Source organism: Xyrauchen texanus, chromosome 44, assembly GCF_025860055.1.
Source record: "Xyrauchen texanus isolate HMW12.3.18 chromosome 44, RBS_HiC_50CHRs, whole genome shotgun sequence".
In the NCBI taxonomy this organism is placed as follows: Eukaryota; Metazoa; Chordata; class Actinopteri; order Cypriniformes; family Catostomidae; genus Xyrauchen; species Xyrauchen texanus.
Genome location: NC_068319.1, coordinates 22,562,502 through 22,585,774, shown reverse-complemented (window position 1 = coordinate 22,585,774; position 23,273 = coordinate 22,562,502). Strand labels below are relative to the sequence as shown.

General features: G+C 36.8%; 1 pseudogene; it reads right to left on the bottom strand.

Moving 5' to 3' along the window:
- Window positions 1-5,435: 5,435 nt before the first annotated feature.
- Window positions 5,436-22,634, bottom strand: LOC127636688 (cytosolic purine 5'-nucleotidase-like; annotated as a pseudogene).
- Between the last annotated feature and the right edge of the window lie 639 nt (window positions 22,635-23,273).

Below are 23,273 nucleotides of genomic sequence, written 5' to 3'. Positions count from 1 at the left end.
TTTAACATGATTTTAGTGTGATAAAATTGCTTACTAACATTTTCCATGTAGTGCTATCCAATTTTACTTCGTTTTCATGGCAACGCAACGCTGTAAACATTAAAACCCTAAAATGAACAACTTTACAGCTCAAATAATACTCAAGTTTAAACTGTAGAATTAATGTAAGTGCTTTTATAAAATTATAAGCTTCACATTTCTGCCTTTTAAATCCTGCAAAAACTGGCCCCATTCACTTCCATTGTAAGTTTGAGTTTTGCTTTGTTTTAAAGAAAAAGAGGGACAAGCCGAAATTAATTTGGTGGGCGAACAACATTGTGCTGTCAACTGAGCTAAACTTGTATTGAACCCAGAATATTCTTTTAAATCATAGTAATATTGGAAAACCAATGTTAACAAAATAATAATTGTTTTTCCAAAAAAAAAACAACATTGCTAGTTTTACTATTGTAACATCATGGTTAATTTGTGGTATATTAACTATGGTTTTTAAAACCTTGTGGGAATGCAAACTATTGCAATGGAATAAAAGTCTAAATTCAGCGATTATTTGCTACATCTTATTTGCCACCATTGAATGGTAATATATGTATCTGGATTATATCGACTATCCTGTACTCTAGATATAGTATCCGCATTGGCCATTAAAACCCCATGTTGGTAGACCACTATTCATGATCAGATTGTAAGTTTGCTTTCTTATTTCACATATAATAGGTTGTTTTGTAGGGAAATCCAAAGATATAAGGGCCAAAATAAAGGTACACAACATGGACCCTCCCTTGTCGCAGGTTAGCGGGGAAGGGAATATTTTCAGTGGAATGCAGGGAGGCAAGTCCAGTTGTAAGTATAGCGGTGGGGGATGGGTCAGGAGAGGGGCCCAGGACTGTTAAACGTGTCTCTCGGCATAGCTGAGACAGTCCTTAACATAACTGCGTGAATCAACCCTATAGGCTCTTAATCATGCATCACATGCTTATATGCTAGACTAGAAGCACGCTACGCTGCTACAAGGTGTCTGTACTTGCCCCATATTTATGGTAAATTGCTTTTGTGGACTCTGTGAGGTTGGAGTGAAGAATATTCAAGCCTGGAGAACTCTTGTTTATTATCATAAAGAATTCATATCATAATCCTGTCTGTGGTGTGTAACCCATTTCATTTATTGTTATAGTGTGAAATTGTCAGCCTAATGAATAATGCAAATGTCTTATGGTCTGAGACACATCTACATCTGTGTAAATTTCGATCCAAGGCAGGGTAGTGCAATTTTAGGCCAAGCATGCAGAAAGTGCCTCGGGTTAAATGTTAACCCTGTTCATCCATAGGGGTGGGAAACTGAGCCAGTGGTGCACCTTAAACACTAAGTAATGAATGCAACTTGTTTGGGCAAGTTTGCGAGGGTTTCTTGGGGAAAAAGTGGAATGAGAGATGATGTGTGTCTGCCGTGCTTTCAAACAGGACACAACATCATGGGATGCTTTCAGTTCTCACTGTTAGATTACTCAGCAGACTGGTAGTCTATCAACTGTTACCCAATGTCACAACCACTTACTCTTTGATGTCCTCCTGATTATGGAGGAAAACACCAGATATGACTAGTCAAATCTGGTGTAACAAATTAATTAACTCTGAAATGCACTTTAGTGTTTGTACTTTATCAAGTTTCATTTGAAAGTCGCACAAAAGGGGTCAAAGACCACTTAAGTTCAGTTGTGTTAAACAATTCAAAGAGCTGCTAAAGGTTTAATTGTTGCCCTTTCCTAGTTTGTTGACATCGGCACACAGTCCCAATGTAGGCGGGTGGATTTTCAACCTATAGACCTTATTCACAGTAGCTCAATCTTACATTTTTGACGGGAATGACAAGAAGGCTCTGAGTTATAGACTATTAGGCTCTTCAGTGGCATGCACTTAATAAAGCTGTAATGGAAAAAGCAGGTTGTCTAATTTGCTAAATCATATTACTTGTGATCTATAAAACAAAATTGTGTTTCTCTTCTAAACTTGTTTTCTTTGCTTTTGATTAATGTATCAATATTCGGTGTGACCTTTGCCTTTAAAACAGCCCCAGTTCTCCTAGGTACACCTAGACCGTTTTTCTTGGTTGTTGGCTGATAGGATGTTCCAAGATTCTTGGAGAATTTGCCAAAGGTCTTCTATCTATTTAGGCTGTCTCAATTGCTTCTGTCTCTTCATGTAATCTCAGACTGACACGATGTTCAGTGGGGGGCTTGTGGGGGCCATGACATCTGTTGCAGGGCTCCCTGTTCTGAGTAAATTCTAGAGACTGTTGTGCATGAAAATTCCAGGAGATCAGCAGTTACAGAAATACTCAAACCAGCACGCCTGGCACCAACAATCATGCCACCATCGAAATCACTGAGATCACATTTTTCCCTATTTTGATGGTTATGAATATTAACTGAAGCTCCTGACCTGGATATGCATGATTTTATGCATTGCACTGCTTCCACACTGTTGGCTGATTAGATTAATCGCATGAATATGTTGTTGTACAGGTGTACCTAATAAAGTGCTCAGTGAGTGTACATATATATTATGTAGGGTGAATGTGAACCAATGCAATATGTTCAAGATGGCTTAATGGATTTGGGCAGGGGATTTGTAGTTCCCAGCATGGGACTTGATGCTGAGAGTAAATATTTTGATATTAAGATTTATTTGATGTATTTTTGAGCAAGATGAGAAAAGGGGGTAGCTTAATAGTTTTATTGTTGTTATTTTGGGATTTAGAATCAATTCTGTTATCAACTTTATCACATAATATCAAAACTTCAAAATATATTTACTCTCAGCATCAAGTCCCATGTGGTTACGATTTTGTGAAGAGTGGAGCTTTTGCTTGGGTTGAGGAAAGGTACACCAACAACATGCTACTTAGCATTTAGCATGTTAATGTATAATATTGCTAGCTAAAAGTTAGTTAACTATCATAAGCTTACAACATAAATCAGTAACATGTCACAAAAATGTTATGTAATACTGAGGAACTTAATCATGTTAGGGACACATAAAATCACTTTAAGGCAACTTAATTGGGTTATTTAAAACTAACTTTATTCCATTATGTTGAAATAACGTGAACAATTGATGTTTCCTGAAAAGAATTAATGAGCTTAACCAAGAAGAAAAAAATATGTTGATGCAACTTAATTGATTCATGTGGAACCGTTATACATGATAAATTCATGTAAATTCAAATTGTTTTTTTTGTGCTGAAATTTCTAGAAATTTATTTTTTGGCAGAATGATCCATAACACTTTAAACAACATTACAACCTACTGAAGATACTTTAAGTCTATCCCTCACAGACTCGTTTTCATTAACGTTAAAAATCAACCATGGTGCTACTTTAAGGTCATAATGCTAAAGTTAAAGTGGATATGAAACCTAATATCTTAAATTATCCATCAGGAGATTGGACTACAGCGTTATGTTATTCATAATGTTTGTAATGTAGCTCAATTTTAGAGCTAACTGGAATGTCTGGGTTTATACAAATGTAGTCTTCATAACACTAGATGCTAATTCTCTTAAAAGGGTGATCGAATACTACAAAGAATTTAGCACTAAATGTTTTAGCACTGAAAGATTTAAGTGTACACAAATTTAAGCCAAAACTTCACACGTAAGATTCATCATCAGTAATAAAAATCGTCACGTAGGCCAGTTTTATTCACCAGTATCTGTGATCAAAGCGTCAATGTGGAAAGTAATATTGTTTACTTATTTTTATTAAAAGCCTTAATTTCCTTAAGGACTAATGGAGATAATAAGGGAATCTGACTTAAGGGAATAGCGTTGAGTATACCCATTGTCACCATTTTATTCCCATTTAATTTACTTGTCTATATAATTTGATATCCTGCATTTTTAATGTATAATTATTTTACGTATGTTGATTAGAGCTGGGAAATTTAAAGTGTGAATTTCTGCAATTAACAGTTGACTGTTTGAAAATTGGCATAAGTAAATAAAAGGAGGTACACGATCGACTTGACTGCACATTCTAGCACAAAACAAACGGATTGTGTGGCGCAGTGCACACTTATTCATTACGTGCAGCACATGACCCCGGGCATAATAAACACAGAACGGATTTACTGTACCGAGGATGGAGACTTCACCCGCATGTGGTGAGACAAGTGTGGGAGAGATACAGACAAGCTGTTGTATCTCTTCGTACCAACTGAAAACTCTCACTCACTGGCATCTAAACCAGTGCCAACAACGAAACCACACGGGAGAGACTGAGAAGGAACTGGCCAATTTGCAATATGAGAACTTTCATTTTGGCACCATTTCAATTGTTTTTACATGAAGTTAACTGCAATCCATGGCTCTGAAGAGAAGTCTTGCAAGGTAAGTATTATGTACAATTGATGGACATTGACACACAATAAACCGCAACATTTAACACACAAACCTCAATAATGGTGACAATCAACAAACCTCATTAAGTTAAAAGATGAGCTCTTAGCATCAACGCACAACTATTAACTAACAGTGGCAACAAAAAAGTCTATTACACTAACCACATAAATTATTCATATTACAATGCATGCTGGGAACTCGCAATTCAGCAAAATTGTTTGTTCAGACAACCCTGTTAGACTAGTTGGGAATATTTTGGGGGAATTTTGTTTATCTAACATGCTTTTATGTAGATGAAAGTAATATATATTTCATAGTTTCTGTCTCAATAAACCCTGTAAGCTGGATAAAATGCAATTTCATTTTTACAGCATGTATGGATCATGTCTAATAATGCATGGGCAATGTACACTTAAATGTATCTTACCACTAAAGCTTGACATTTAAATCTGTCCATTTGATCTTATTAAAAAAGTTCACTGGAAAAATGGCTGAAGATTTTGCCCAACTTTTAATTACCGGATGTCCACTGATTTTATGACATCACAGAATAATTTGAAAAGATGATAATGTTTGATAGATACAGTGGATATCGAGAGACATCACTGTATGAGTACTTCTTTCCGTATGCTTGAGATCAGTTGTTTTGTCATTTATAGAAATTCACTATCAAATGTTGTTTTCTAATAGATAGGAAAGGTCTCGTGCAGACATAAGTCTTTGCCACCATCTTACAGACAACATACAGAGCTGTTTTCCTGAAGACATCCGTATGTTGATGAATTCACACATGACCACATTCAGAGTTTATCTCACATGTTTTGCCCTCGGAGTTTGATCGCCGTTTTTCGCAATCTTTGTTTCACACACTTCCTTCTGCTTTATATGGTTTTTTGTTTGGTTTTTAGATCATATTCTTTGTTTTATTAACTTTTAAAAGATCTGAGTGAGCAAATGTTGTTTAACTAATTGCAATATAGGAATTACAGAATGAAATGGATTAAATTATTAAAAAACATGACAAAAATAATTAGTTTGAAATGAAGTTCTTTTAATCTGAATTTGTCAACAAAAAGAGGAGAATACATACATAAAATATATATTTCAAATCAGTCTCACAGGCAGAATATACAAACAGTTTGAAAATCACTACTTTCAGTTATAAAATAAAGCCTTTATTATACCTGTCCATCCCTGCTTTATTGTAAAAAGGGTGCATTCACTGTAAGGCCATTTATACAAGATATACATATATCAACATTTGACCAATGAGACAGTCAACTTTTCAAGTGACCTTGTTCCCCAGTTTTCCTCATTACTTGACTGACACACAAATTATTACCATCTTATCAAAATATCAGATGTGTCTTGGCATATATTCAATACAAAATTCTTATAAAATGGTTAAAATAAGATTTTATACTTGCTATACAAACGGAAACACAATAAAAAAAATATCTATAATCTTAATCACACACTTCAATTCAAACTCGACTAGACAAGCTATATAACTTAATTTGAGGCAGGAATGGATTCTGTAGAAGTAAAACACACGCACAAAGTTCATATTTACAGTGATTTAAAAAAATGTCATCATTCCTCATGTTTCTATCTGGGCAGCAGGATCATTTCGGCCACAATTATCATCTTGTCCACAGTTGCCATCGTCACACTCGCATTGCCGCTGTATGGAAAAGGTATCATATATTCATATATATATATATATGTATGTGTGTGTGTGTGTGTGTGTGTGTGCGCGTGTGTGTTAAGTAAAGGAAAAACAATTGACATTTTAGATTAACAAGTGTTTTAATGGAAAATATTGCTCTAATATTAAATCATTAATGCAAATCATGATTGGGTCTAATGCGTTGTAGAAATATACTAAAACAAGATGTGTGTGATTCAAACCTTGGTGTCTGTGGTTTGGAGAGTGTGAATGGTGGAGAGCTCTGATGTGGTCTGCTCCCGTGTTTGAAGTTCAACAGCGGCCTCATGAGGTAACTGAAAAAAAAAAAAAAGATTACTTGAGTCAGTCATAAAATATAAATTCGTTCTTTATTGTTCTGAAATCAGTTCAGAGGCCTTAAAGTGCCACTCTTATATTTAAAGAACCATTAACAAATGGCTAAAATGGTTGTATTTAAAAAACAATACTGGCTTACCAGGACAAGTGGGGCTCTGAAGAGATAGCTGAAGGGGTAGTTTAGGAGGTTGAGGCAGGAGGTTGCATATATATCTGCATAGCGCAATAACTGACTGGCGAAGAGCGTTTTAGTGGAACCGCAGCGTAAAAGGCTGCCCATTTTCCCATAGCACAAATCCATGCCATATGTCACCATCTATAATAACAGCAAAGAATGTAACAATACTCGGGTATAAACAGAATTAAAAGCCAGGGTGTTTTACATGAAGATCTGGTGAACTTACCTTTATCCTGCTTTGAATGGAACTGATATCAGGGCACTCTCGACATTCACTGTCTAAATGCCTTGATGGGACAAAGTGAGAGGTCAGATTCAATTTTAATATTTGTCTGTGCATCATGTTTTGCGATCAAAAGGTGACCTTAAAACAATGTATTGTTTTATTTTATTTTTTAGAATAGTAGATGTGAATGTCTGCGCAAATATGTGCAAGTAAACGTGTATGTGAAGTACTCTATCGCCATCTATCCACCATGCCATGTATTGCAACCTGGAGTTGCTCACTGAGACAGTTGGGATGACATTGATTTTGTTGAAGCAGACTTAATGATACCAGATAAATTCATACTTACTGGTATAAGTCTGCAAGGAAGATGTCAAGTTGTCTCAGCTCCTCAAACATACCTGTTCAATGAGATGAGTTCAAAGAGTATTTCAGTATCTCAACAGATATCAACTTTGCAAACCGCATTGGAAAGACCTGATTTTGGTTAATGAAGACTTTTCTTCTTCTTGTATTTGTTTTGTATTTATTTATATACTATATGCTTTATGAACTTATTAGATAAACACTCACCGGTTTTGTCTGCCCACACATGTAGCTCCTTAGCAAGCTCTGGAACCACCAAAAACGTCTTCCAACCCTGCCGTTTCTTTGACTTGAGAATGTCCCCAAAGATATGATCCCCAACATAGAGAACGTCTTTCCCCCTAACATCCAGCAAATCACACACAATGTCAGAAGACCCTAAGAGAGTGGTTGAACAAGGATAACCGATGTAAGCAAAAGGAGTGCCTTCAAAAACATTTCAACAACGTTCCCCATGAAGTGAAATTCTTTACCTCCAGAATACACTGTCCCGTGCTGCAGGTCTCCAGTGTATGTTCCAATACGCAGCTTGCCAGTGTCCTACATCAGGGGTATGGCATGATTTAAAGGGATAGTTCACCCAAAAATGAAAATTCTCTCATCAATTACCCACCCTTATGTCATCCCAGATGCAGGGTTGGGGAGTAATGAAATGCATGTAACGGGATTACGTATTTAAAATACAAAATATAAGTAACTGTATTCCACTGCAGTTACAATTTAAATACGTATTTTACTTTCAAATTACTGAAGAGATTACTTTGCATTTTATTGTCTTTTGTTTCATTTAATATTTAGTCCTTTCAGATGGAAAACTTTTATACATATAAATGATGCGATCCAAAGTGCATTTGAACTGTAAAAATATCTAAAAATCCTTAAAACAAGATCAATTTGATTTATCTTGTTTTAGAAACAACACTGCATAAGATATTTATGTTTTTCAGAGAATGTATTTTTAACATGTGTATTTTGTGTTGTTGTACTGGCAGAATTTTTATAGTCAAAACAAGTGAAAAAAATCAACCAGTGCTGAAGAAATAATCCAATGTATTTAGAATACATTACTGACCTTGAGTAATCTATCAGAATACATTACAAATTACATTTTAAAGCATGTATTCTGTAATCTGTAGTGGAATACATTTCAAAAGTAACCCTCCCAACCCTGCCCAGATGTATATGACTTTCTACTTCTGATTTGTAGAAGAATATCTCAGCTCTGTAGGTTCATACAATGCAAGTGAATGGTAACAAAACATTGAAGAGCCAAAAAGCATAGAAAGGCCACATAAAAGTAAGACTCCAGTGGTTACATTCATGTCTTCAGAGGAGATATGATAGGTATGGGTGAGAAACAGATCAATATTTAAACCTTTTTTACTATAATTATCCACTTTCACTTCTTTTGTTTTTGGCGATTTGCATTCTTTGTGCATATCGCCACCTACTGGACATGGAGGAGAATTTATAGTAAAAAGGTATTAAATATTGATTCACCCACACCTATCATATCACTTCTGAAGACATTAATTAAACTACTGGAACTATAGATTACTTTATGCTGCCTTTATTTGCTTTGTGGATTTTCAAGTTTTGGTCACATTCACTTGCATTGTATGGACCTACACAGCTGAAATAATCAAAAAATCTTTGTTTTCATTCAGCAGAAGAAAGGAAGTCATACACATATAGGGTGGGCATGAGGGTGAGTAAATGATGAGGACATTTTCATATTCATATTTCACTATTCCTTTAAGTGCAATGCAAGCTCAGAAAAGACATCTCCTGCGATAAACCACTTAAATCAATGTGATTTATAATCTAAGATTCTAAAAATGAGAGGAAATGGCCAAAAGTGTATAATTTATATTTTAAATAATGTATTACTATGTTTGTTTGGGTTTATCTCACAAAGTCAAGAACTGGGTAAATATATCACATCAGAATAAAAATAAAAAAGAAATTAAGTAATAACATTTTGCTTAAATGTCTATTTTAAAAGTACAATCTGTTTAAAGACCATTTAGATTTTTATGTATTGTGAATTTGTGACATTATTTTCATGACAACATTCCAACCCCAATTCTGATTACTGTAATATGTAATCTGGATTTTTACTTTTACTTTTGATTTTGTAATTCTCATTATTCAAATATATAAATCTCAGATTCTCATTACTGTATGGAATAACTTTCTTGGTATGGGAAGGAGGCTTCACGCTATTCTCTGCAGCATCCACGCATGTCTCTCCATGAGCCCAACCGAGACCGAGAACCACATTATAGCAACCATGAGGAGGTTACCCCATGTGATTCTACCCTCCGTAGCAACCGGGTCAGTTTGGTTGCTTATGAAATCTGGCACACCCTGGATTCGAACTTGTGACTCCAGGGGTTGTAGTCAGCGTCTTTACTTGCTGAGCTACCCAGCCCCCCCCCGGCTTTGACGTTCTTGGTTGATGCCCATACAATAATTCAAATGGGGAGAACCCCGTGGAGGCCTCTCGTACCACAAAAAATAGGGGCTTGAGCCACTTGTCCCAATTTTGAGCATTTTCATGCATGGACTTCCGAATCATATTCTTTAGGGTCTGATTGAATTGTGCAACCAAGCCATCCGTTTGGGGTGGTAAATGCTGCTCCGAATCTATTTAATCCCCAATTATTTGTACAGTTCGCGTAGTGTACTTGACATAAATGTTGTGCCCAGATCAGTGAGGATTTCTTTCGGAATCCTCACTAGGGAGATTATTCTGAAGAGTGCCTCTGTAACACTACATGCTGAGATATTGCGCTGAGGCACTGCTTCTGGATATCGCATTGCATAATCCACCAGAACCAACACAAAGTGAAGGCCACGTGCCTTCTATTTTAATGGTTCGACAAAGTCCATGCCAATTCATTTGAAGGGGACCTCAATCAAGGAAAGGAAGTGCAATGCCGCTCTTGGAGTGTCCAGCGGATTCACCAGCTGACACTCTCAGCATGCTACACACCATCTGTGAACATCCCAGTGAATGCCCGGCCAATAGAAACAGGCCATTAGAAGGTTCAGTGTTTTTTTCCTGCCCTAAGTGACCATCGGATTATAATCAGTCATCTGGAATAACATGTATTGTCGGCTCTTCAATTCTAACAATTGTATTGTATCTTCCTTCATCTGAGCGTCCTGCATCACTCAATACAACCGATCCTAAATAATGGAAAAATACGGGTATGAGAGCTCTATGTCTGGCTGGAGGCGTTGATCGTCAATCACTTTCACTTGGTCAAAAGCATGCTTAAGGGTCTTGTCTCATGTCTGCTCCAGAGGGAAATCCCCTGCAGGGAATCCCCTAAGGGCGGGGGAAGTTGTAGCTTCATCTTGATGAGGAGCTGATATAGGCGGCCCCGGCTCCACTTCCACAGCCAGTGAATCGCCCATCACATATCTATATGCTTTATTACAGCACCCATCCAAACAAATTCTCCTCAATAAAGTTGTAAATTCTGGCCAATTCATACCCAAAATTAGTGGATGTGTGAGGTGGGGACTAACCGCAGCTTCGACACTATGCATTTTTCCCTGAAATTTTATAATAGCGGACACTAAGGGATAATCGTAAACATCCCCACACACACACCACCCTCACCCGGCATGCTGCATCCAAAGCCCCGCCTTGTACCAAGTATTGATGAATTGAGGTTTGATTACAGCCTGAATCCACTAAGGCTTGATATGTACTCCCTTGTATACTCACCAGTATCCGGTACATCCCAGCTCGATTTGGGGTGGCTTGTGGTGCATCAGGAATCCGAACCAATGCCTCCACCTCCATCAACTGGCAGTGGTCCTGGAAATGCCCAGGATTCCCGCAGCATCATCAGACCGGCCCAGGTTTTACACCCACCACGGTGGCTGTGGAGTCGCTAACCAGTAAGGTAGAGGAGACAACCATCATGATACTCCAGGAGGTTGGCGACGGGGAGTTGTTTTGCGGCTAGCTGGGCTTCTCCCGACAGCAGCAGCAACAGCCAGACTGCCCACTGAGTTTATGGCCACCCCGATGCTTCTGCCGAACACTCAAACAACTCTACAAAGGCCTCCTAGTCGTATTCTGGTCCCGTATTGCGACTGTGAAGTGGGACATGGTGGGGCACGCAGTCCGCCTGGGGTATCCAGCTCCGTAACACCTGTCGATCATCTGCTTGAGCTTGCATGAGGGCCTGGAAGCGCTGCTTCTGCTCCTGATGCAGCTCAAGCAGTGTCTGATGGTGGTTTTGGTGGATGTTGGCGATGAGATCGGCAAAGGGCGAGGATTCAATGATGGCGTACCTTCCTCACAATTCTTGGGTTTTGGCACCACTGTAACAACTATGGAAAGGAGGAAGCAGGAGTCGGCACTGGATGTAACACAAACAAAAATAATGCTTTTCAGCAGCCAACGAAAAACTGCTGCTTTTCAGCCAGATACTGAAGCTTCTAAAACACACACACTGCACTCAGGATTAGCTCCCCTCTCTGGGCTTCCCATCTCCCTTTATATCTCCCTAACACCACTCACTAAAACACAGAACAGCTGTTAGGGAAATGACATACAGGTGGGGGTCCTTCCCATTCATTCCTCCTGGCCTCGCCCCCCATTCACAAACCAGCGCTTGGCCACACCCCAATACAGTGTGTATTACAGTGAAAAGAAATCATCCTGTCTACTCTGAACATATATATATATATATATATATATATATATATATATATATATATATATAAGCAAACATACTTTACAATTTAATATACTATTTTCACATCACAATAATTATAATTATGTAGAGGAAATTTTCTTTATGCTTAAAATTATATATTTTTTTAATCATTATTATTATTTTGGGGTAAACTATGACCCACATAGTTTCCTAACAGGGTTTATGAGATTTAATCTTTTAGTTTTCTTATAATTGGGGAGTAATTGTATATAACAGCTTTTACATAAGAAGTAATTAATACCCACTTTTTATCATACCTGAATTAAAAGTTTTTAAAACAATAGTCAACTTTTCATCTTTAAATGACATGTACTGCATTTCATTTAAAGATACAGCCTATCTAACATAAACAATCTTTATGGTTGTAGCGAACACAAGTTGAGACAGTCACAATGTCGGGAAAAAACTGCTTTATTAAATAAAAGCAAAGCAGGCAAAAGTACAAAGGGCAAATCCAGAGGGAGAATCGTCGTCGAGGGAAGCGTAGGGTCAAAAGCCGGGGAATCAAAGTGAGTAGCGGGAAGGACTAAACAGGGGAGCTAGGGGAACAAGAGAGCTGGCAATCTAAGGGGTAACGAATCACAGGGGGGTCAAAACTAGACGAGACTAGCGGGGGGCAAAGACACGGGAATCTAAATACAATAACCAACACCCGTGCAGCGAAAGGGTGGTGATATATATAGGGGCGAGTGCAGGTGTAAACAATGAACAGGTGATGAGACGAGTGCAGGTGAAACTAATGTGCAGGAGTGCAGATGACGCGAGTGCAGGTGGTCATAATGTTCTGGGGATTGGAAGCGCGTGAGAAACTCGAGGACGGGAGATAACCTACGGGCACGTGAGCGAGTAGGAGCAAAGTGGGCGTGAGGGCTCGAGCGAGCAAAAAGAGCGTGGGGGCGGAGCGAGGGAGTGAGGTCGAGGGAGTGAGTGTGTGTGCGACAAAGCGGGGATGGGGCAGAGGAGCGGGGTTCGTGACAATGGTATTATCTATAATTATATTCATGGGTACAGCAAATAAATACAGGGTAAATAACCCCCAAAAACCTCACCGTGTCTACTTGCCGTAACACTGTCCCCCTGCAAAGAACAAGGGCTTCTTTGTGTCCACCACCACCAGATCAAAGTAGGAACGCCAGGATTTTTTGGGGTTCTAGACAAGAAAAGTATGACGTTCTCTCGAACCTTTAGAATTCATTATTTAAAAATCCCAAAAATCTTTTTCATGCATGAGACAGAGAACAGTCTGAAAGGTGTTTCTGAGGCTCAAAAAATACAGCAGATAAATGTTTCAGTGTCAGAAGCTTATAGCATTAGAAGTAACAAAGTTAAAACAAATATTCAGTCTACTCACCTTTGAACCAACCGGGGACTCTAATAAGAATTTCATAATACCCTAATTGGAGAAAAGTAGAAATACTGTGTGATTATTAACTTTTAAAGTAATAGTAGCCTGTCCATGCCTATTTAAATTATTTCTAGGGGGCTGGTACTCTCTTTACCTCTGTGTAATTGAAGTCGCTGTTGGTGGCCAGGAAAACTTTGGCGACCTCTTTGATGCGGCTAAGTAACACAGGGAGTCTTGGCTAAATGAAAACAAAATAAGATGCTTGTTTGTGTGTGTGTATAAATGGATCAGTAATACCAAATTCATTTGCTATATAAAAGAATGGATCTCATAGGCACAGACATATCTAAAATGTAAGAATTATATAACATTGTTCATGATTAGAATACTATATACTATTTCTCTAAGGCAATGAGTAAAAAACTATAGGCAACATCTTATTTCTTACATCTTTCATCACGTACATGTCCAGGTTCTTCAAAGTTCTCTCTTTCAAACAGCCCTAAGTGGAAAAGAACATGATGACTATGTTGTACTGCACTTATAACAAAATCAGCTGGAAACATGTTAATGTCAACCTGGTCTCTCAAACATGTTACTGTACCTAGATTTTTGCAAAATGATTTTTACATGGTTCGTGGTACATATCACTGCAGTTTCCTGGTGAAATGAACACTAGAGGCGCTACAACAATTACTTTTATTTCCTTTCTCACAAATCATTAGGAAAACAACAGATTATTAGTTCATAAACACATTTCGCCCTGTTCCTCACACAATACCACGTGCTGTAAAATGGAATTTGTAACATATTCTGTTCCGGTTAGTAAAGTATTCTAAATATATTGGATTTTCTTGATAAAAAATATGATCGTGTCTGGTAACATGCATGTAAAATGGATAGAAACAGCATTTTAGCTTAGTGTAAAGCTGACAATTTACACAAGGTTTATTTCTATTTTTTTTTTTTACTTCAAACTTACTTCTCTGTCTCCTTGTGTGAATGTAACACATCATAAGAAATCGCATCATTTATATGTATAAATGTTTTCCATCTGAAAGGACTAAATATAAATGAAACAAATTACAATAAAATGCAAAGTAATCTCTTCAGTAATCAAAATACTTATTTAATTGTAACTGTATTCTAATTACCAATTATTTAAATTGTAACTGCAGTGGAATACAGTTACTTATATTTTGTATTTTAAATACGTAATCCCGTTACACGCATTTCATTACTCCCCAACCCTGATTGTATGGATTTTTCATAGAGCCAATGCAATGTATTTTCAGTTGCAAGTATATCTCTTTGTGGTTTGACAGCTTGAATGAAACCTCTTCAAAGATACCTACAGATAAATTGCAGAATAAACATCGTCATTTCTAATTGTTCATTTTGTGCATTTACACCCATTTCATACACTAACCTACAAACTCATCAACCTCACTTTCATTCTTGAAGAAGTACAAAAACCTTTGCAACTTTTGTGTGTGTGTCCTGTGTTGTGATACCTGTGCCTTGCAAACTGCTTCATTAAATGTTAAATCACCCTCTTGTGGTCTCCTAATATTATTCCATCAGACATTCTACAGAAGCCCTACTGAGTGAGTTGGAAAACATGCAAATTAGGCTTCTAATTTAAATGCCAGCTAATGTTAATATATCAATGTCAATAGACAGATAAAAAAACATTCTGATCAATAATCGATATCTCGATATTGTTTGACATGCCCACCTGCGATGCAAATGCCTGGTGTACGAATCCTGAGCATGCCATTCAATATGTAAACCGAATGTGTCATAGGAACACCACTAAATGACATGGCGTCACAAAATTATCTCACATTTGCTTTTATGACACTATTGGTTAGATTAAGGTTTAGGGTAGGGAGGTGGGTAGGTTTTGTTGATCTGTTTGGGAGAACACTAAACACGCTTTATGCGCTACACAGTGGACATTTCACCTCCAAACTGCAGCAATATGCAAAATGAACCACACATCATAATTCAAAAAAGTGGCCACAGTCATGAAATCAAGAGTCAAGCAACACTAGCACAATTAAATAAAATAAATAATGGTCCTTGGGAACTATAGTAAGTAGCCTGTATGCTGTAATAACATAAAATAACCACATCAGCATACAAATGTAAGTGAAAAGTTTTGTTCAATTTACAGTGTCATGAAGGTAATCCATGGCATCCCGCACATCCTGAAACATGCTCCTGTATGACATGAACAAGTCACCGTGTTTAAACCCTTTCTGTTGGCTAAATAGGAGAAAAATAGACAAATTAGAAAATCTGATGGACAATTCCAAGTCACATGCTCAACATTGGTGGATGTGAAATATTTTCCCAGCAAGGTACAATACAAATATGGTGTTTCCTGTGCAAAATTCGCTGCCACTTTGGTCACTACATGTTTTATCGTATGTCTAGTGAAACGTTTAAGCTGTTACTGGGACATTTATGCATAATTCACTCACTTTTTGTATCTGGTGCTTTTGGTGAAGAAGTCAACAAGGCATGCATACAGATATGTCTCTGTGAAAAGGAATAAGAACATGGAAGAAAGAAAGTCATGCAGTATTGGAACAACATATGGGTGAGTAAATGATGGCAGGATTTTCATCTTTGGATGAAATGTGTATGTGTCATTGTACCTGATAGGTTGAAGAGTGTATTGAGGATGTAGAAGCGTTCAGTGTTGTCTCTCTGGATGAACTTATTTGGATAATACCCATCTACCTGATCTCTGAAAACAGACACATCTTGATGAGAATACAAACCGATAGATATGTGTAATTGTCTATAATAATGCTGCATATGGACACCCACACACCCTATGCATTTGCATAACAATAACCAGACCTTTAACTACTGTTCTTAATAACTGATCACTTGCTAAATAAAACTGTGCCTTCAAAACCCCATGTCAGGGTGGTGCCTGTTAAAGCCCCTTGTATTATGCGGTCTCATTTGTAAAGATATTCATTTAGGGTGTCAATCCTGCTGAAACTCATGCTTAAACCAGCCTAAAGTAGTAAGGGTTTTGATTGTTAGGCTGCTAGACAAGTTAGGCCAGTTTAAACCAGCTAAAACCAGAAAACCACCTGGTTTATGCTGTATTTTGCAGAATGGGAATGAGGTGATACAGCCACTGTACCTTATTCATAACTTATCTTTTATAAATATGTTCAAATGTAAAGCATGCACATGTAAATCTGGTTGCATGTTTTAAAAGGAGAGCCAGGCCTTGATTCAGAGATTTTGAAGTGGCCCACTATAGGCGACCATAAAAATACCCAGATCCTGATATATTTTGTTATCAGCCAAAGGTCAATGGGCCAGTTACGCCTCTTTTAATCCTCAACCTTATTTATCAGTCTAATGACACCCATAATGGGAAACCAAGAACGCCATAAACCAAATCTACACTCCACAACTCGTCAAACTCCCATCTACACCAGGTGAAAGGATATAAATACACTACTTACATACAGTACAGTATTTGTGAGTTGATTACATCATCTGTGTTTGACCTAATTAGAATGATTAGGTCTCACACAAGAAACTTTCCATGAATGTGGTACAAAATAGGGCTTTAAACACACACACACACACACACACACACACACACACACACACACAAAAGAAAATCAATAAAATGTCAGTGAAATAAGGCGTTCAACCCTCAAAATTGAAGTTGGCTAAAGAATATTAGCTATAAAATCAAAAAGGACAAGCTCTTTGATATGTCTTTCTGCTTAACATGATCACAAAGGAAGTATACAGTTGATGAATGTGGTACCTTCAGGCATTTGGAAATTGCTCCCAAGGATGAACCAGACTTGTGGAGGTCCACAATTGTTTTTCTGAGGTCTTGGCTGAGTTTCTTTTGATTTTCCCATGATGACAAGCAAAGAGGCACTGAGTTTGAATGTAGGCCTTAAAATACATCCACATGTACACCTCCAGTTCAGTACACCTCCTATCAGAAGCTAATTGGCTAATTTTCTAATGGCTTGACATAATTTTCTGGAATTTTCCAAGCTGTATAAAGGCACAGTTAACTTAGTGTCTGTAAACTTCTTAGTCAATTAAGAGTGAAACAATCTGTCTGTGAACAATTGTTGGAAATATTACTCATGTCATGCACAAAGAATATGTCCTAAATGACTTGACAAAACTATAGTTTGCTAATATTAAATATGTGGAGGGGTTAAACAATGAGCAAACTCTGATTCAATACACCATTGACCCGTACCACAATTAATCTTCTCACTCACCCTCTGAGGTACTCAAAGCCATGAGTGCACACCAGGATGTTCCCATTGGAGTCTATTTTCAACAGGTTGCCATAAGATGTGTCATACACCAGGCCTCTGGAGAGGAAACGAGAAACAGACAGAATGTTGAAAGAGAGTCTGGGAATGATCTATGGCACAATATTGAAGAGAAAATATGGGCCCCTCAGGAGTTGAAACAAGACGTCAATCACATTTAAATTTTCCCCTTGCAGTACCAGTGAGCAGAGAGTTTAATTGCCTGAAATTTGTTGTCAGTCCATTTTAATATTTACTTCTAGTGGCCTCTGCTTTTATAGGACTCTTGAGGCCAGTGTAATGACTGATATTTCTATTTGTATGGTTACCCACAAAGTCTCTCATGCATTCACAGGTTTTTAATAGGCTGAAAGGTGACAAAAAATGGACTGATTTCTGACTCAAAATAAAGGGAACCTAAGGTAGGAGACCTGAGGTCCACTTCTTTTCCAGTCAGAAATTGCATTAGCTAATTCTAGAAATACCAAGTTTATTCTAGTAAAATAAAATAAATCTCAATTACTGCTTTTACATGCATATGAACATTCCAACCTAGTCTCCTAGTTCACATTTCTATAACAACATTTTTGCAAACAGACTTTTATGTGCCACTTTCTATGTTTTTCCGCAATTTCTTCGTCACATTAACATTAGAGGCGCTACAACAACTGTGCATTTGATTTACTTTCACACAAATCATGGGTACCATGGCTGTTTAAGATTTTATAAACATTACACAGTGACCTGGAATACACTATTCTGATTGTTCAATGGCGCCATCTAGTGGTCTGTTGTTGCTCTGTAACAACCGCAGCTCCACGTATCTGCTTCTTCGATCACTATCTAGGCTATTACAAGACTACTCGCCAAACAAACAAATAAATGGACATGAAACATTGATTTGAGTTGAAAATATTTTATTACCTTATTTGAGGAGATCGCACAGTGATCTCTTCAAATAAGTTAATAAAATATTTTAAACTCAAATCAATGTTTCATGTCCATTTATTTGTTTGTTTGGCAAGTAGTCTTGTAATAGCCTAGATAATGAGGAGGCAGATGGCCATTTTCAAAATACAAATACCAACAGAAAACTCAGATTTCAGCTGTTCAGCGATTTATTTCTTCTCACATAATTACGCAATTTCAACGCAAATCAAATCAGATCAACTGGTCCGTATATTTGTTTATCTGGCAAGAAGTCTTGTAATAGGCTGAATAATGAGGAGTCAGACGGTCAGTCTCACAAAAAGAAACCACGAACAGAACCCCGACGCAAACCGGAAGTCAGCTGTTCAGCTATTTCTTTCTTCTCAAATTACATAATTTAAACGCAAATAATATTTTATGTACATGTATTTATTTATTTGGTTAGTAGCCATGTAATAAGCGGGAAACTGTACAGTCAGTCAGTTGTTATCACATAATAAACCCCTTCAGGTGATACAAGTCCTGATCACCCTGTCGGGATTTATTGTGCGATAACAACCGGCTGATCCCTTACTTAATTTTCACTCTATTTCTCACACCCTTCTATGTTATTATACCTGATAGAGTGTTGGACTTTGGATTTGGTGACTGAGCCATCTAAGGACGCGCAGAGTGAAAATGAAGAAAAAGTTCCATAAAGTGTTACTTCAGTTAATGTGCTTTTCATGTCAAATTTGCTTTTAAAACTCTATCTGTTAGGTTTTGGTGTTGGTTTATGGTATGGATGTCTGTATTGTTCACTGCCCATTTATCTTTTTGAACACTATTGGTTAGGTTTAGGCTAAACGTTTAGGTGGGGGAAGTATGTTTTACTTATTAAAACCTCCATCTATTCACCTTAAAAACCTCGTCTGGTATCATTTCACTCGCTTTTCATTTAATCATTTTCTTGTCCATGTTCACAGATTGAATGTTCTGCTTCTCTATTGTATCCCCCACACATCTACCTTCGACAAAAGTCTTTACCATGAGCTCACTGATCCAATACAGCCTAAATCCAGAATCATTTACACAGAGTCACACTTACCGTGTTGGGAAAGTGGGGTCATATGTATAGCTCAGTAGCTCGTGTGGGTAGCCGATTGACACAAGTCTGTCCCGGAGCAGCTCAAAGCCCATACTCTCATACTCGGGAGATTTGTACACTGTAGAATACAAAATAGTGACTGTGAACCTCTTAACACATAGTCTGACAACTTCTCCCAAAGGCACAATAAATGCACTTACCTGCCAAAGTGTAATCCATGTCAAAGCCAAAGCACTTCATGTTTTCAAGTTTCAAACTCCGATTCACAAATACCCTAAATGAAAACATAGGAAATATCTTTTATCTGATAGGTTGAATTTAATCAGAAAATGGACAGAAAACATAAAGGACTTTTGGGGCTTTAGATGCACTGCCAATGCAGCTGTCATAGAGATGCATTTAAACTTGATGGCAATAATATATTGCATTAACTTTGGGGTAAAATACCCATTTAAACTCTGATTCCTTGATCATGTATTAAAGCATTTTCAATGCTTATCACAGTGTCCTATACATCACGTCAGCACAGTTTAGGTCTGTTCTTATCAGGTCCCCCACCTTTGACATTAATCCAGCTTGAGTTAAAAGGCGTAAAGACATACAGCTAAGCCAAAATTAAAGCAACTAACTGGCAGGCACTCTTTTTGCCAATATCTGGCAAAGATATTTTGCCTTATAATGACTGGAATGAAAAGATAATGTCTAAGAAATCTAAAAATAGCAGAAAATACAACTTAATTTAAGTAGGTAAAACAAATAAATGTATATTTTAAATGTTGATTGTTTTATTAAGAATTAAATATATTCACAATATAGCCAACAATTCCTCATTCACACAGATATGAATTTAGTCTTTATGACTAACTGTAATTTGTGGGCAATTTTACCACTAAAAGCTTGTTCTGTCTGAGAAACAACTATGCACTGTATGTGATTCCTTCAAATGTCTTTTTGTTAAAGCTATTTACTTCCAACTGTCCAATTCAGAATATAATTAATCTGATCATTTGTATTTAAAATAGTTGCATAAAGTGTCATGGACATTTATCAGTAAATAAACTATGTCTCATTGACTCCAGTTCACTGAAAGGTGTTTATTGAAAGCAGCATTAGTCATTCACAATTATGTACTATATCAATTAAAATAGCATGCAACTATGCTAGGATGACACACTTAAAGCATTTGTTACCAACAACCTGGGCTGGTATGTAGCACTGTTAAATATCTTAAATAGGTGTGTTTGGGGGTGTGTGCGTGTGTCATGACTATGACTAAACAAAGAGAAGAGAATGGTGACAATTAAGATTATCATGCATTTATGATTAAATAGATAAACATCCAAGGCTGTAAGCAAATAAACAGAATAAAATACCTAAACAGAATGCAAAGAAATTAAAATATGGTTTACTGAGAAATTGGTTTACCCTGTTGTCAAACCATTAATATGTACTTTATGCAGTTTAATGATTTGTTTCAAACTTTTTGTTTGGAACAGTTATTAAGCTTTGTTTAGGTAGCTATTATTATGTGGAGCATTTTATATCATCTTTTAGAATTGTTATTTGGCCTTGGTTGCTTAAATGCTTTGAGTCTGTATTTATGTGTCCAAGAACAAAATTGCACTTTTAAGAAGTAAACTTTAAGGACAACCACAATTTATTGGTCCAAAATGAAACCAAAGTGTGCCCAAGCATATCAGTGAATTTATAGGATATTATCAACTGTCGTTGTCGATAAAACAAATTATAATGATCCAGAATGTGAGCATGATATATAACAAATTCTCTGAGGAATAAGCTAAAGAAATCCCTAAGAAATAGGTACAAAGAGAGAAAATTTTAAAAATAATCAAATGAAATAACACAAACCACCTACTGTGATGATAACCCAGGCACTTCTGAAATAGCTCACTTAACACTTGTGCGACCTTTGGGACATTTTGTCTTTTTCGTTTTTGTTTTTTCTATAATTTTGTCTGTGTTAATGCCAACAGCATAAATTTTGATATTTCAACCTCAGTTCCTAAAATACATCTATAATACACTGTGCACACAAAATAGTTACACTCAGCACCTTCAGGACAAAAATTTCCAATATTTGATCCCAGTGTTATTAAAGCATAAAATCATGAATTATATGATATTATGCTTTCATTCTGGAGCCCTGGCTTCAAAATGTTAATATCTAATATTTTCCATCAGAGTGTGCCACTTTCCTCATGTTTAGCCTATGGAGCAAATACATTCTTTTTCCCCCCTAGTTTTTGTTTGCTGTATTATAGAGCACTACAGTTATTGAACGTGGAAAATAATATTAATATATAGTATTTTTATAGCAGTTTTGACGTGGACATTTTTGTCCTCTAACGTCCTGAGTGTTATTTTTTATTATTATCTGACACTACACAAAAAAAAAAAAAAAAAAAAAAAAGGCATGAAAATCAATGTTGTTGCTAATCATTGACCTATCTCAGACTGTGATAATAAATAATAATAATAATAATAATAATAAAACCTTAGCATTTAGTATATGGAAATAAATTAAACAAAATTTCATAAAAAACAACAGTGGCATTATATAAACAAACTGCCATTTAAAGGGTTAAAATCCTGAATATGAATACATATTTTGTTGTTATGATCAAGACAAATGTTGGTTAAAAAAATTAACTAATTGAAAGTGGAAAATAATATTAATATATAATATTATTATGGCAGTTTTTTGATATTTGTGTCATCTAAGGACAAAATTGACGGACAAGTGTTAAATTGGCCAGCCGGACTCGCTTCTGTGGCTGTGTTAATCGACCTGTTTGTTCTTACCTGTGATGAACGTCTTTTTTCGCTGTTCGCACCTCCATCGGAAGTTTTCTGTCCGCGAGCAGCGCCGCGTTCTGTTCAGTCGCGGTGGGTGTTTATGTTGAGAGACTTCCCATATTGGATATCTGAGTCCTATGAAGCAGTCACGTTAAACTTCCTTTGGTATTTAAATTGGACCATGAAGTTGACATCACGCATGCTTGTAAACAGGCACTACGTAATTTGGGCGCGGGTGTTGTTCACGCATACATATAGTATGTCGCCGTCACGAGAGAGTCGCGTGTAGAGCTCGAGCACGTAGATTGTGTTATCAGACTGGCACAGGCGCTCAACTCTGGACGCAAAGGTTCAGCACCCAAACACTTGAGAGTCGATACTGTGCCACCGTCTACACTCATAATTTAGAAGTAACGTTGCATTAATGTTTAATTCAACTCTTTGTTTTTCCCAATCTATATTCTCACGAGAATTTAAAGTATGGGAGACAAGAGCAAGTTGTCTTTACTCTAGTAAATATTTTTCAGGGTAGGTTTATTTTAAATGTTAGTTTCTGTCGCACATACAATACCCCAGTATGCCCACTTAATAAAAACATTATGGGGGTCTTCTTCAGCCCCTGTAACAGGAGGGCTTTTTTTTTTACACCAAATACTATCCTTTCACTTATTGAACAGTTATCAAATTAATGTATATGATGTATAAAATGATAATTTGTCTAAAAATAAATGTGATAATTTCAGGGATTATTGTTTTTGCAACATTTTAAAAATCAATAAATATTAGATCAAATTAAATTAAAATCACACTTTAGACATTACACCCA